The sequence below is a fragment of the Mustela lutreola genome, chromosome 6 (genome assembly GCF_030435805.1).
Source record: "Mustela lutreola isolate mMusLut2 chromosome 6, mMusLut2.pri, whole genome shotgun sequence".
NCBI classification, from domain to species: domain Eukaryota; kingdom Metazoa; phylum Chordata; class Mammalia; order Carnivora; family Mustelidae; genus Mustela; species Mustela lutreola.
This window is the reverse complement of record NC_081295.1, coordinates 107,971,591-107,984,607: the sequence shown is the minus strand read 5'-3', so window position 1 is coordinate 107,984,607 and position 13,017 is coordinate 107,971,591. Positions and strand designations below refer to the sequence as shown.

Here is a 13,017-nt window from a genome sequence, read left to right as displayed (position 1 = left end):
CCACTTACATCAACTCAATTGTTTTCCTTGTTGTCTTCTCAAGGAATGTATTCAGAACTTGATGCACTTTACTATCCTAATATAATTTGGATTTATGATAAAGAAATAAAAATCTTATAATTAAAATAAACCTATAATTCTTTTTTTTAAAGATTTTATTTATTTTATTTGACAGACAGAGATTACAAGTAGGCAGAAAGGCAGGCAGAGAGAGAGAGGAGGAAGCAGGCTCCCTGCTGAGCAGAGAGCCTGATGCGGGGCTCGATCTCAGGACCCTGGGATCATGACCTGAGCCGAAGGCAGAGGCTTTAACCCACTGAGCCACCCAGGCACCCCTAAACCTATAATTCTAATACCAATTGGTATAAGTATCCCATTTTAGGAAATGCTGTATGATAATTTTTAGTTTGGGAAACGAGAAAAGAAAACTAATGATTTAGTCAAATATACTTGGAGAACAGGAGTGCTAAATGAGCAGTACTGATAAAAGTAGAAGAGCAAATATAATAGAAATGAAGGATTAGAAGAGATGAGAGCATAAGAGATGGTGCCAAAGGTTGTAATATCATGATTTGAGGTATCAGAGGTTCAAAATGCCTAAGGGAAAATGAGAGCTAAGTTGTGGTTCTGATTTTTGTTTATGATTATGCTTCAGCGGAGGTAACGACTAAGAACTCTAGGTTGATGGTTTCACAGTACTCAGTGATTGATGGGACAGTAATTATAATGATAGCTAAATTATAATGAATTTTTAATATATGAGTACAAAGGAAAGTCCTTAAAAAATATCCCCCAAATAATCCTATTCTAAGCCCAGTTTTATAAATGATAAGATAGGTTTAAGTAAATTGTGCAATTGCATATGGATGGAAGACAGAAGTTGGGTTGCCACTCAAGTCCAATGAGCACTGAAAAATCTATTATTAGATTGAAAATGGGGAGAAGCTAAATAGTACAATAAAATGAATAGAATATGTAAAAATTTCTTATAAGTTCACTTTGGACTTCTGTTACTCTAACAAAGAGACATGAATCTTTAGTATCATTGTTAGCTTATAGATGACTCAGGGGTGACTATTATAGCTCCCAAGGATCTATTAAGTATTTTACACAAGAATTTTTAGGGACTCTTGGGTGGCTCAAGGAGTTAAGTGTCTGACTTCAGCTCAGATCATGCTCTCCAACTCCTGGGAGTCCTGAGGTTGAGCTGTGTCAGACTCCCTGCTCATTGGGGAATCTGCTTGTCTCTCTCCCACTGCCCCTACGCCTGCTTGTGCTGTCTCTCATATAAATAAGTGAAATCTGAAAAAAAAAGGACAATATTCTTATATGTATGTATTTATATCTTTTATAAATATGAAGTAGCTGAATGGGAGAGGGTAACTGATCCTCATGCACTTTTTTTTTATGCTAATCATGCTTTTATTTTTGTTACTTCTTTTTTTTAAATTTTTTTATTTTTTATAAACATGTATTTTTATCCCCAGGGGTACAGGTCTGTGAATCACCAGGTTTACACACTTCACAGCACTCACCAAAGCACATACCCTCCCCAATGTCCATAATCCCACCCCCTTCTCCCAAACCCCCTCCCCACAGCAACCCTCAGTTTGTTTGGTGAGATTAAGAGTCACTTATGGTTTGTCTCCCTCCCAATCCCATCTTGTTTCATTTATTCTTCTCCTACCCACTTAAGCCCCCATGTTGCATCACCACTTCCTCATATCAGGGAAATCATATGATAGTTGTCTTTCTCTGCTTGACTTATTTCGCTAAGCATGATATGCTCTAGTTCCATCCATGTTGTCGCAAATGGTAAGATTTCATTTCTTTTGATGACTGCATAGTATTCCATTGTGTATATATACCACATCTTCTTGATCCATTCATCTGTTGATGGACATCTAGGTTCTTTCCATAGTTTGGCTATTGTGGACATTACTGCTAGAAACATTCGGGTGCACGTGCCCCTTTGGATCACTACGTTTGTATCTTTAAGGTAAATACCCAATAGTGCAATTGCTGGGTCATAGGGCAGTTCTATTTTCAACATTTTGAGGAACCTCCATGCTGTTTTCCAGAGTGGCTGCACCAGCTTGCATTCCCACCAACAGTGGAGGAGGGTTCCCCTTTCTCCGCATCCTCGCCAGCATCTGTCATTTCCTGACTTGTTGATTTTAGCCATTCTGACTGGTGTGAGGTGATATCGCATTGTGGTTTTGATTTGTATTTCCCTGATGCCGAGTGATATGGAGCACTTTTGCATGTGTCTGTTGGCCATCTGGATGTCTTCTTTTCAGAAATGTCTGTTCATGTCCTCTGCCCATTTCTTGATTGGATTATTTGTTCTTTGGGTGTTGAGTTGCTAAATTCTGTATAGAATCTGGACACTAGTCCTTTATCTGATATGTCGTTTGCAAATATCTTCTCCCATTCTGTCAGTTGTCTTTTGATTTTGTTAACTGTTTCCTTTGCTGTGCAAAAGCTTTTGATCTTGATGAAATCCCAATCGTTCATTTTTGCCCTTGCTTCCCTTGCCTTTGGCAATGTTCCTAGGAAGATGTTGCTGCGGCTGAGGTCAAAGAGGTTGCTGCCCGTGTTCTCCTCAAGGATTTTGATGGATTCCTTTTGCACATTGAGGTCCTTCAACCATTTTGAGTCTATTTTTGTGTGTGGTGTAAGGAAATGGTCCAATTTCATTTTTCTGCATGTGGATGTCCAGTTTTCCCAGCACCATTTATTGAAGAGGCTGTCTTTTTTCCATTGGACATTCTTTCCTGCTTTGTCGAAGATGAGTTGACTATAGAGTTGAGGGTCTATTTCTGGGCTCTCTATTCTGTTCCATTGATCTATGGGTCTGTTTTTGTGCCAGTACCATGCTGTCTTGATGATGACAGCTTTGTAATAGAGCTTGAAGTCCGGGATTGTGATGCCACCAACGTTGGTTTTCTTTTTCAAGGTCTTTTATGGTTCCATATAAATTTTAGAATTATTTGTTCCATTTATTTGAAAAAGATGGATGGTACTTTGATAGGAATTGCATTAAATGTGTAGATTGCTTTAGGTAGCATAGACATTTTCACAATATTTATTCTTCCAATCCAGGAGCATGGAACATTTTTCCATTTCATTGTGTCTTCCTCAATTTCTTTCATGAGTACTTTATAGTTTTCTGAGTATAGATTCTGTGCCTCTTTGGTTAGGTTTATTCCTAGGTATCTTATGGTTTTGGGTGCAATTGTAAATGGGATTGACTCCTTAATTTCTCTTTCTTCTGTCTTGCTGTTGGTGTAGAGAACTGCAACTGATTTCTGTGCATTGACTTTATATCCTGACACTTTACTGAATTCCTGTACAAGTTCTAGCAGTTTTGGAGTGGAGTCTTCTGGGTTTTCCACATATAGTATCATATCATCTGCGAAGAGTGATAATTTGACTTCTTCTTTGCTGATTTGGATGCCTTTAATTTCCTTTTGTTGTCTGATTGCTGAGGCTAGGACCTCTAGTACTATGTTGAATAGCAGTGGTGATAATGGACATCCCTGCCGTGTTCCTGACCTTAGTGGAAAAGCTTTCAGTTTTTCTCCATTGAGAATGATATTTGCGGTGGGTTTTTCATAGATGGCTTTGATGATATTGAGGTATGTGCCCTCTATCCCTACACTTTGAAGAGTTTTGATCAGGAAGGGATGCTGTACTTTGTCAAATGCTTTTTCAGAATCTATTGAGAGTATCATATGGTTCTTGTTCTTTCTTTTATTGATGTGTTGTATCACATTGACTGATTTGTGGAAGTTGAACCAACCTTGCAGCCCTGGAATAAATCCCACTTGGTCGTGGTGAATAATCCTTTTAATGTACTGTTGAATCCTATTGGCTAGTATTTTGTTGAGTATTTTTGCATCTGTGTTCATCAAGGATATTAGTCTCTAGCTCTCTTTTTTAATGGGATCCTTGTCTGGTTTTGGGATCAAGGTGATGCTGGCCTCATAAAATGAGTTTGGAAGTTTTCCTTCCATTTCTATTTTTTGGAACAGTTTCAGGAGAATAGGAATTAGTTCTTCTTTAAATGTTTGGTAGAATTCCCCCGGGAAGCTGTCTGGCCCTGGGCTTTTGTTTGTTTGGAGATTTTTAATGACTGTTTCAATCTCCTTACTGGTTATGGGTCTGTACAGGCTTTCTATTTCTTCCTGGTTCAGTTGTGGTAGTTTATATGTTTCTAGGAATGCATCCATTTCTTCCAGATTGTCAAATTTATTGGCGTAGAGTTGCTCATAGTATGTTCTTATAATAGTTTGTATTTCTTTGGTGTTAGTTGTGACCTCTCCTCTTTCATTCATGATTTTATTTATTTGGGTCCTTTCTCTTTTCTTTTTGATAAGTCGGGCCAGGGGTTTATCAATTTTATTAATTCTTTCAAAGAACCAGCTCCTAGTTTCATTGATTTGCTCTATTGTTTTTTTGGTTTCTATTTCATTGATTTATGCTCTGATCTTTATGATTTCTCTTCTCCTGCTGGGCTTAGGTTTCTTTCTTTTTCTTTCTCCAGCTCCTTTAGGTGTAGGGTTAGGTTGTGTACCTGAGACCTTTCTTGTTTCTTGAGAAAGGCTTGTACTGCTATATATTTTCCTCTCAGGACTGCCTTTGTTGTGTCCCACAATTTTGAACTGTTGTATTTTCATTATCATTTGTTTCCATGATTTTTTTCAATTCTTCTTTAATTTACCGGTTGACCCATTCATTCTTTAGAAGGATGCTGTTTAGTCTCCATGTATTTGGGTTCTTTCCAAACTTCCTTTTGTGGTTGAGTTCTAGCTTTAGAGCATTGTGGTCTGAAAATATGCAGGGAATGATCCCAATCTTTTGATACCGGTTGAGTCCTGATTTAGGACCGAGGATGTGATCTATTCTGGAGAATGTTCCATGTGCACTAGAGAAGAATGTGTATTCTCTTGCTTTGGGATGAAATGTTCTGAATATATCTGTGATGTCCATCTGGTCCAGTGTGTCGTTTAAGGCCTTTATTTCCTTGCTGATCTTTTGCTTGGATGATCTGTCCATTTCAGTGAGGGGAGTGTTAAAGTCTCCTACTATTATTGTATTATTGTTGATGTGTTTCTTTGATTTTGTTATTAATTGATTTATATAGTTGGCTGCTCCCACGTTGGAGGCATAGATATTTAAAATTGTTAAATCTTCTTGTTGGACAGACCCTTTGAGTATGATATATTGTCCTTCCTCATCTCTTATTATAGTCTTTGGCTTAAAATCTAATTGATCTGATATAAGGATTGCCACTCCTGCTTTCTTCTGATGTCCATTAGCATGGTAAATTCTTTTCCACCCCCTCACTTTAAATCTGGAGGTGTCTTCGGGCTTAAAATGAGTTTCTTGGAGGCAACATATAGATGGGTTTTGTTTTTTTATCCATTCTGATACCCTGTATCTTTTGACAGGGGCATTTAGCCCATTAACATTCAGGGTAACTATTGAGAGATATGAATTTAGCTCATGCACTTTTCTTGTTCACTCAAGTCAGATGATCACAATAGGACTTCTCTTATTTATGCCAAAATATCTTTGAATAATTAATAATTTACAACAAATACGTACAACACCATTGACCAAGAGCGAAATATTTCTTCGGGGATGTGGACTTAAAGGGCTACATCCTGAATCAATAGTTGAGAAATGTCAAATGTGAGAGGGGATGGATATATCTTGTGATACCAAAGTTTCTGGGGACAGATTTAGATTTGTGATATATGTTCAGTCATAACTAGTAGGAAAAAAGCAAGCATTTAAATATGTGGAAACTATATTGAAAAAGAGAAAGAACCTGAGACCTACATCAGTGAAGAAATCATCAGTGACGAAATCATCAACAGTAATTTCAGAAGGTACTATGAAAAATTCTTCCAAATTATTTTTGTTTTAAAATTTTGAGATGATTGGGGTGCCTGGGTGGCTCAGTGAGTTAAAGCCTCTGCCTTGCTTGGGTCATGATACCAGGGTCCTGGGATTGAGCCCTGCATTAGGCTGTCTGCTCAGCGGGGAGCCTGCTTCCTCCTTTCTCTCTCTCTCTTTCTGCCTACTTGTGATCTCTGTCTGTTAAATGAATAAATAAAATCTTTCTTAAAAAATTTTGAGATGGTTGCTTAAAATTTACATTATTTTACAAATATTTCTATTATTTTACATTAAGACAAAATTATTTTATCTTAAAATTTGGAGTCAATTGCTTAAAATTTTATATTATTTTTCATATATTATATAATACCTGATTATAAACATAAGTGATCATAAGACCACTTATGATCAACTTAGGTGTGTGACTCAATAGCCTATATGTAGCAGCGTTCTAGACAAGAATCAAATTCCCCCTCCTCCTCCTGGGTCTTTCATTCATTCATGTTAAGTGAATAATACAAGTGGTTTAATGTATGTAGAAAGTATTTAGTTGTGGAGAGAATGAAAACATAAGCCTTCACTTCCTGACTCCAGAGGAAGGAATAAGGAAGGAAAAGAGAGAGGAAGGAAGGAAGGGAGGGAGGGATGATGAAGGAAGAAAGGAAGAGAGCAAGGGAGGAAAGAGGGAGGGATGACAAAGGAAGAAAAGGATCCGTTGATTATCCTGAGGAGAAGGAGAAGTAGTGATCAAATCAATAATGTTAAATTGTAAAATGCTTGCTTTCATCATTTATTAAATTTGAGTAACACATTTGCTTTTTGGAGTTATTACTGGATTGGAGGGATATTTGAAATTGTAGTCCACTCTTTTCTAACCACTGTTACAGGGTCCTAGACCTTCCTGCCCTTTGCTTCCTCTGTTACAGCACTTGTGGCTGAGTTCTTCTTTCACCCTTCTTACTACTGATTTCTACTGCAAACATTGCTTTTCAGCCTGTGATAAAACCATGATAGTAAATTATAACCTACTGATACGATACAAAGCATTCAAGTCGTTAAGGTTATGAGAAACAAAGCCAGTTTATATTGTGATTTTCTAATCAGTGCTCTTCTAACTGTGATATGCTAGAATTCCTCTTGGCAATTGCTAGGAAATAATTATGTTTTAAAAAGGAAAAAAAATACAGAAACACTAAACGTTTGGTATATGCTGAAAGTTGTTCCTTTAACTCTGAAAATAAGCTTTATGTTCAAATTGCATTAAATTCAATTAAATGCATATAATGTAGAATTTATGGTATATATGCATCTACATATATGTTAGATATGTCTATAATAATATGTAATATATTGTGTTATACATAATATAGTGTTGCATATAAATGCTTTCTGTTTAAATGTAAAAAAACTCTACCTAATTTTACAGAACTTAAAATGAAAATCCTGATAAATAAAAATTAACAAGAGCCAGTTTTATAATACATAATACAAATCAGCAGGTTAAAAACATATTCAAAATACCTTTATATTATCTCATGTTCATTATTTTATTTCACTTCACAAAGTGGTAACATGATCTATTGTAAAGGGGTGTTAGAAATTATATAAAACAACATGCCAATATTGCATTATTTGTTTGGTACTTGTTTCTATAGCTACTGTGAAAAAACCTTGCTTACTTTTCTAATTTTTTAAATTGGTCATTTTCCTTGGGGTTGTTGTACTGGAACTGAGTTCCATACTTGTGATTTGAAAACTTTCAGACACACTGATTTACATATATCCTGAAACTGCAAATATCCCATGACTGCATCCTTCATTTGAAGCAGTGATTTTTTACTCACTCTGCTCTCTATCATTATCAAGTTCAGTGAGGATGAGCATTGCTATATCTAACCTGAAAATAACCCATAGAATCAGGGTGGTTCTCTTTAGTTTATATGTTTACAGTTCAAGCTGTGTGTTTACAACATTGGTTATGAACCAATTAATATCAGTTATAATGTTAATAGCATGGCTTTCTCTGTTGCCATCTCTATTATGAGAGTAGGGGTCATGATTATTGGTTACTGCTGTTTGCATGTTGGTATAAATTAGATCATTTGGCAACTTTCTGATACACAGAGAAAAAAAGAATATGGAGATGCATGTAAGAGGATTATTCAATGTACATGATTTGAAGATTGCCTTAAAATTCTCAAGTTGTCTTCAAAGTACATTTCAAAAAATATATTTCTGAATTTACTAATTTACCAGATGTTTTGAATTGATTTTTTAAAGCTACATTTAGGAATACTGGGGAGGGAATAAAGAGACATGAGTTCTAATTCCAGTTTTTCCATCAGCTAGTTATAGTAGCTTGAACAATTAATTTAACCTCCCTGAGTTCAGTTTCTTGATTAAAAAATGAAGTAGGTTGGTTGGTTCAGTGTTCTTCAGTCTGTGGGTTTGGACACTCATTGGGGCTTCATAATATCCTCAGTGGCAGATGGGGAAGGGAGAGAGTGGTGAAGACTCTAAATGGGTAAAACTTCTTTCCTTGCTTCACTCAAAGCAGATCTGCTTTATGCTGCTTTATTTCCTTTCATTCCCTCCCATACAAAACTTTCATGTTTGTATGTGGGCTTCTACTAAAAGTTAGTAAAAAATTTTAAAACCATTGGACCGAATAATCTAATGTTTTAAGACAGCCTTCAGTAGTAAAAGATGTTAAAATTTTGTGGGCTTTCTAATGTTCCAGAAAACCATATGAGAAAAGGAACTGTATATTATCTTTCTGTAAAATATTTTTTAAGATTCTATTTATTTGAGAGAGAGAGAGAGGTGAACAGTGGGAGGACCACAGGGAGAGGGAGTGGGGATAGAATCCCAAGCAGACTCCCCACCCAGTGTGGGGCCAATCTAGGGCTGGATCTCAAGATCCTTAGATCATGACCTGAGCCAAAACCAGGAGTCTCCGTGACTAAGCCACCCAGCTCCCTTTCTGTGAACTATTTTAGAAAAAGCCTGATGCGGGAAAATAACTGATGTTTAGTTTATAATGCACATTATCATTGTCATTTGGCTTTTAGACCAAGAAATAATTGTCCCAAATATCTACACTATCTAAAACAGAATTGCACTCGTATTTTCATATCTTTATGTTTGTGATCTCTTTCAGAAGATTACAGTTTTTGTATTCTTACATATTATATATGTCCTGGGGATAAAGCTTTGGGTAATAGACTATATCTCCAATTGTCAAATTGAATCAATATGGAAATCAGTATTCAGGATGCTAGAAACGTGTTTGAAGACAGATTAGTTGTTTTCCCATGGTAGTTGTATTATTGGTAAAGAATAAAGTTCTGGTACTGGTAGCCTAAGCCCATTTAGTCTAGTTTTAAACATATTCTTAAAAAGAGGAGAGAAGAAAGGCAGGAAAGGTGGGAAGGAAGGAGAGAAGCAGAGAAGGAAAGAGAGAAAAGAAAGAAAAAGAATGAATGAAAGAAAGAAAAGAAAAAAAAAAGAAGAGGAAAGAAATAGAGAGAGAGGGAGGAAGAAAAAGGAAAGAAAAAAAAATATTAAGGGTGGGACACATCAGTGGCTAGTTAAGTACCTGCCTTCAGCTCAGGTAATGATGCCTGGATCCTAGGATCAAGCCCCAAGTTGGGATTCCTGCTCAACAGGGAGTCTGCTTCTCCCTGTGCTCCTCCCACTGCTCCTGCTCTCTGCCCCTCCTGACTGCTTTTCTCTCTCTCATATAAATAAATAAAATCTTTAAAAAAAGTGAGAAGAAGAAAATGTTACAGGTAAGAAAAACTTTTGGAAAGGATTACAAATTGTTTACTAAGGTAGTACATTCAATAAGAGAATGAAATTATAATGAATAAATTATAATGAAAAAGAACTAATTGTAAGGAAAGTGGAACTTTGTACTTAAAGACATTTCCTCATTTGGAATAGGCACTAATACTAATCTGCTTTTCTTATTACTAATCAAAAACCTTTATATGAAAACAATGAATGAGTTTATTACAGGTTTATACTTCCTTTAGAAAGTGTTTTTAAAAGGTCAATATAGTTTGATTTATGCCCTATCAACATTCACATCTAACATGTAGCTTTTCATTCTCTTTATCTATTACATTTCCCCAAGTTAAAGAAACTGTGTTTTTCTAAAAGAGTTCAGCCTTGAAAGTACCACTCAATTTAACATGTATTTTCATTGCATTATTTCAAAATATGTTCAATCAAATTCAGCATTTATAACTTTTTGCAGAAATTGTTTTTAAATATCCCATTAACTTTCTGTCAGAATAGTACATATTACTTCACTTTAGACTTAAAGCACCAAGATAAATCACTTTCTATAGTTCAAAGAAATCATATTAACATAGATCTGGTTGTTTTTAATAAATATTACTATATTATATCTAATCCTTAGTATCATTATATATAGTATTTTGCAGTCTTTGTGTATATAGCCAATCTTATAAATTTTTGTAGATTAAAATGAATTCTAAAGATAACATTAAAAGGAAATAGACTATGAGTCAATAGGCAGAGCTCATTTTCTTTTTTGAGAGCATTTTTTTTTATTAACATATAATGTATTATTTGCTTCAGAGGTACAGGTCTCTGAATCATCAGTCTTACACAATTCACAACACACCATAGCACATACCCTCCCCAATGTCCATAACCCAGCCACCTCAACCCTCCCCCCAACACCCCCAAGTAACCCTTAGATTGTTTCCTGAGATTAAGAGTCTCTTATAGTTTATCTCCTTCCCCAGTTGCATCTTGTTTCATTTTTTCCTTAGTACACCCCACGAACCCCACCCTGCCTCTCAAATTCCTCATATCAGAGAGATCATATAATTGTCTTTCTCTAATTGACTTATTTTGCTTATCATAATGCCCTCTAGTTCCATCCATGTCATTGCAAATGGCAAGAATTCATTTTTGATGGCTGCATAGTATTCCTGTGTGTGTGTGTGTGTGAGTGTGTGTGTGTGCGCGCACGTGCAAGCTTACATCTTCTTTATCCATTACTCTGTTGATGGACATCTAGGTTCTTTCCATACTTTGGCTATTGTGGACATTGCTACTATAAACATTTGGGTGCAAGTGCCCCTTTGGATTACTCATTTGTATCTTCAAGGTAAATACCCAGTAGTGCAATTGCTGGGTCATAGGGTAGCACTATTTTTAACTTTCTGAGGAAACTCCATGCTGTTTTCCAGAGTAGTTACACCAGTTTGCATTCCAACCAACAGTGTGGGAGAGGGTTCTCCTTTCTCTGCATCCTTGCAAATATCTATCATTTCCAGACTTGTTGATTTTAGCCATTCTGACAGATGTGAGGTGGTATCTCACTGTGGTTTTGATTTGTATTTCCCTAATGCCAAGTGATCTGGAGCACTTTTTAATGTACCTATTGTTCATTTGGATGTCTTCCTTGTAGAAACGTCTGTTCATGTCTTCTGCCCATTTCTTGATTCGATTATTTTTTCTTTGGGTGTTGAGTTTGATAAGTTCTTTATAGATGTTGGATACTAGCCCTTTATCTAATATCTCATTTCCAAATATCTTATTCCATTCTGTCAGTTGTCTTTTTTTTTTTTTTTTTTTTTTTTTTTTTTTTTTAAAAGATTTTTATTTATTTATTTGACAGACAGAGATCACAAGTAAGCAGAGAGGCAGGCAGAGAGAGAGGAGGAAGCAGGCTCCCTGCTGAGCAGAGAGCCCGATGTGGGGCTCGATCCCAGGACGCTGGGATCATGACCTGAGCCGAAGGCAGAGGCTTTAACCCACTGAGCCACCCAGGTGCCCCTCTGTCAGTTGTCTTTTGGTTTTGTTGACTGTTTCCTTTGCTATGTAAAAGCTTTTGATCTTAATGAAGTCTAGTTGTTCATTTTTATCCTTGCATCCCTTGACTTTGGCTATGTTTCTAAGAAGTTGCTGTGGCTGAGGCTAAAGAGGTTGCTGTCTGTGTTCTCCTCTTGGATTTTGATGGATTCATGTCTCACATTGAGGTCTTTCATCCATTTGGAGTCTATTTTTGTGTGCGGTGTAAGGAAATGGTCCAGTTTCATTCTTCTGCATGTGGCTATCCAGTTTTCCCAACACCATTTGTTGAAGAGACCATCTTTTTTTCATTGGACATTGTTTCCTGCTTTGTCGAAGATTAGTTGACCATAGAGATGAGGGTCTATTTCTGGGCTTTTTATTCTGTTCCATTGATCTATGTGTCTGTTTTTGTGCCACTACCATACTGTCTTGATGATTACTGCTTTGTAATGAGCCTAAATTCTGGAACTGTGATGCTGCCAATTTTGGTTTTCTTTTTCCTCTGACTATTCAGGGTCTTTTTTTTTGTTCCATTTTAGGATTATTCCATATTTTTAAAAAATTGATAGTATTTTGATAGGGATTGTGTTAAATGTGTAGATTGCTTTAGGTAGCATAGACATTTTCACAATATTTGTTCTTCCTATCCAAGAACATGGAACGTTTTTCTATTTCTTTGTGCCTCCCTCAAATTATTTCATGAGTATAGATTCTTTGCCTCTTTGGTTAGGTTTATTCCTAGGTATTGTATGGTTTAGAGTGCAATTGTAAATGAGATTGACTCCTTAGTTTCTCTTTTTTCTGTCTTGCTTTTGGTGTATAGAAATGCAACTGATTTCCGTGCATTGATTTCATATCCTGACACTTTACTGAATTCCTATATGAGTTCTAGCAGTTTTGGAGTGGAGTCTTTTGGGTTTTCCACATAAAGTATCATATCAACTGCAAAGAGTAATAGTTTAACTTTTTCTTTGCTGATTTGGATGCTTTTAATTTCTTTTCATTGTTTGATTCCTGAGGCTAGGACTTCTAGTAGTACTATGTCGAATAGCAGTGTTGATAGTGCACATCCCTGCCATGTTTTCCTGACCTTAGGGGAATGCTCTCAGTTTTTTCCCATCGAGAATGATATTCACTGTGGGTTTATCATAGATGGCTTTGATGATATCAAGGTATGTACCCTCTATGCCTACACTGTGAAGAGTTTTAACTAAGAAAGTATGCTGTTGTTTGTCAAATGCTTTTTCAGCATCTACTGAGAGTATCATATGG

The 13,017-nt window shown here is 36.2% G+C and overlaps 1 protein-coding gene across 1 annotated transcript in view; it reads left to right on the top strand.

Moving 5' to 3' along the window:
* Positions 1-13,017, top strand: part of EYS (eyes shut homolog) — a 1,683,276-nt gene that overhangs the window by 489,460 nt on the left and 1,180,799 nt on the right. The gene's annotated exons all lie outside the window — the stretch shown is intronic.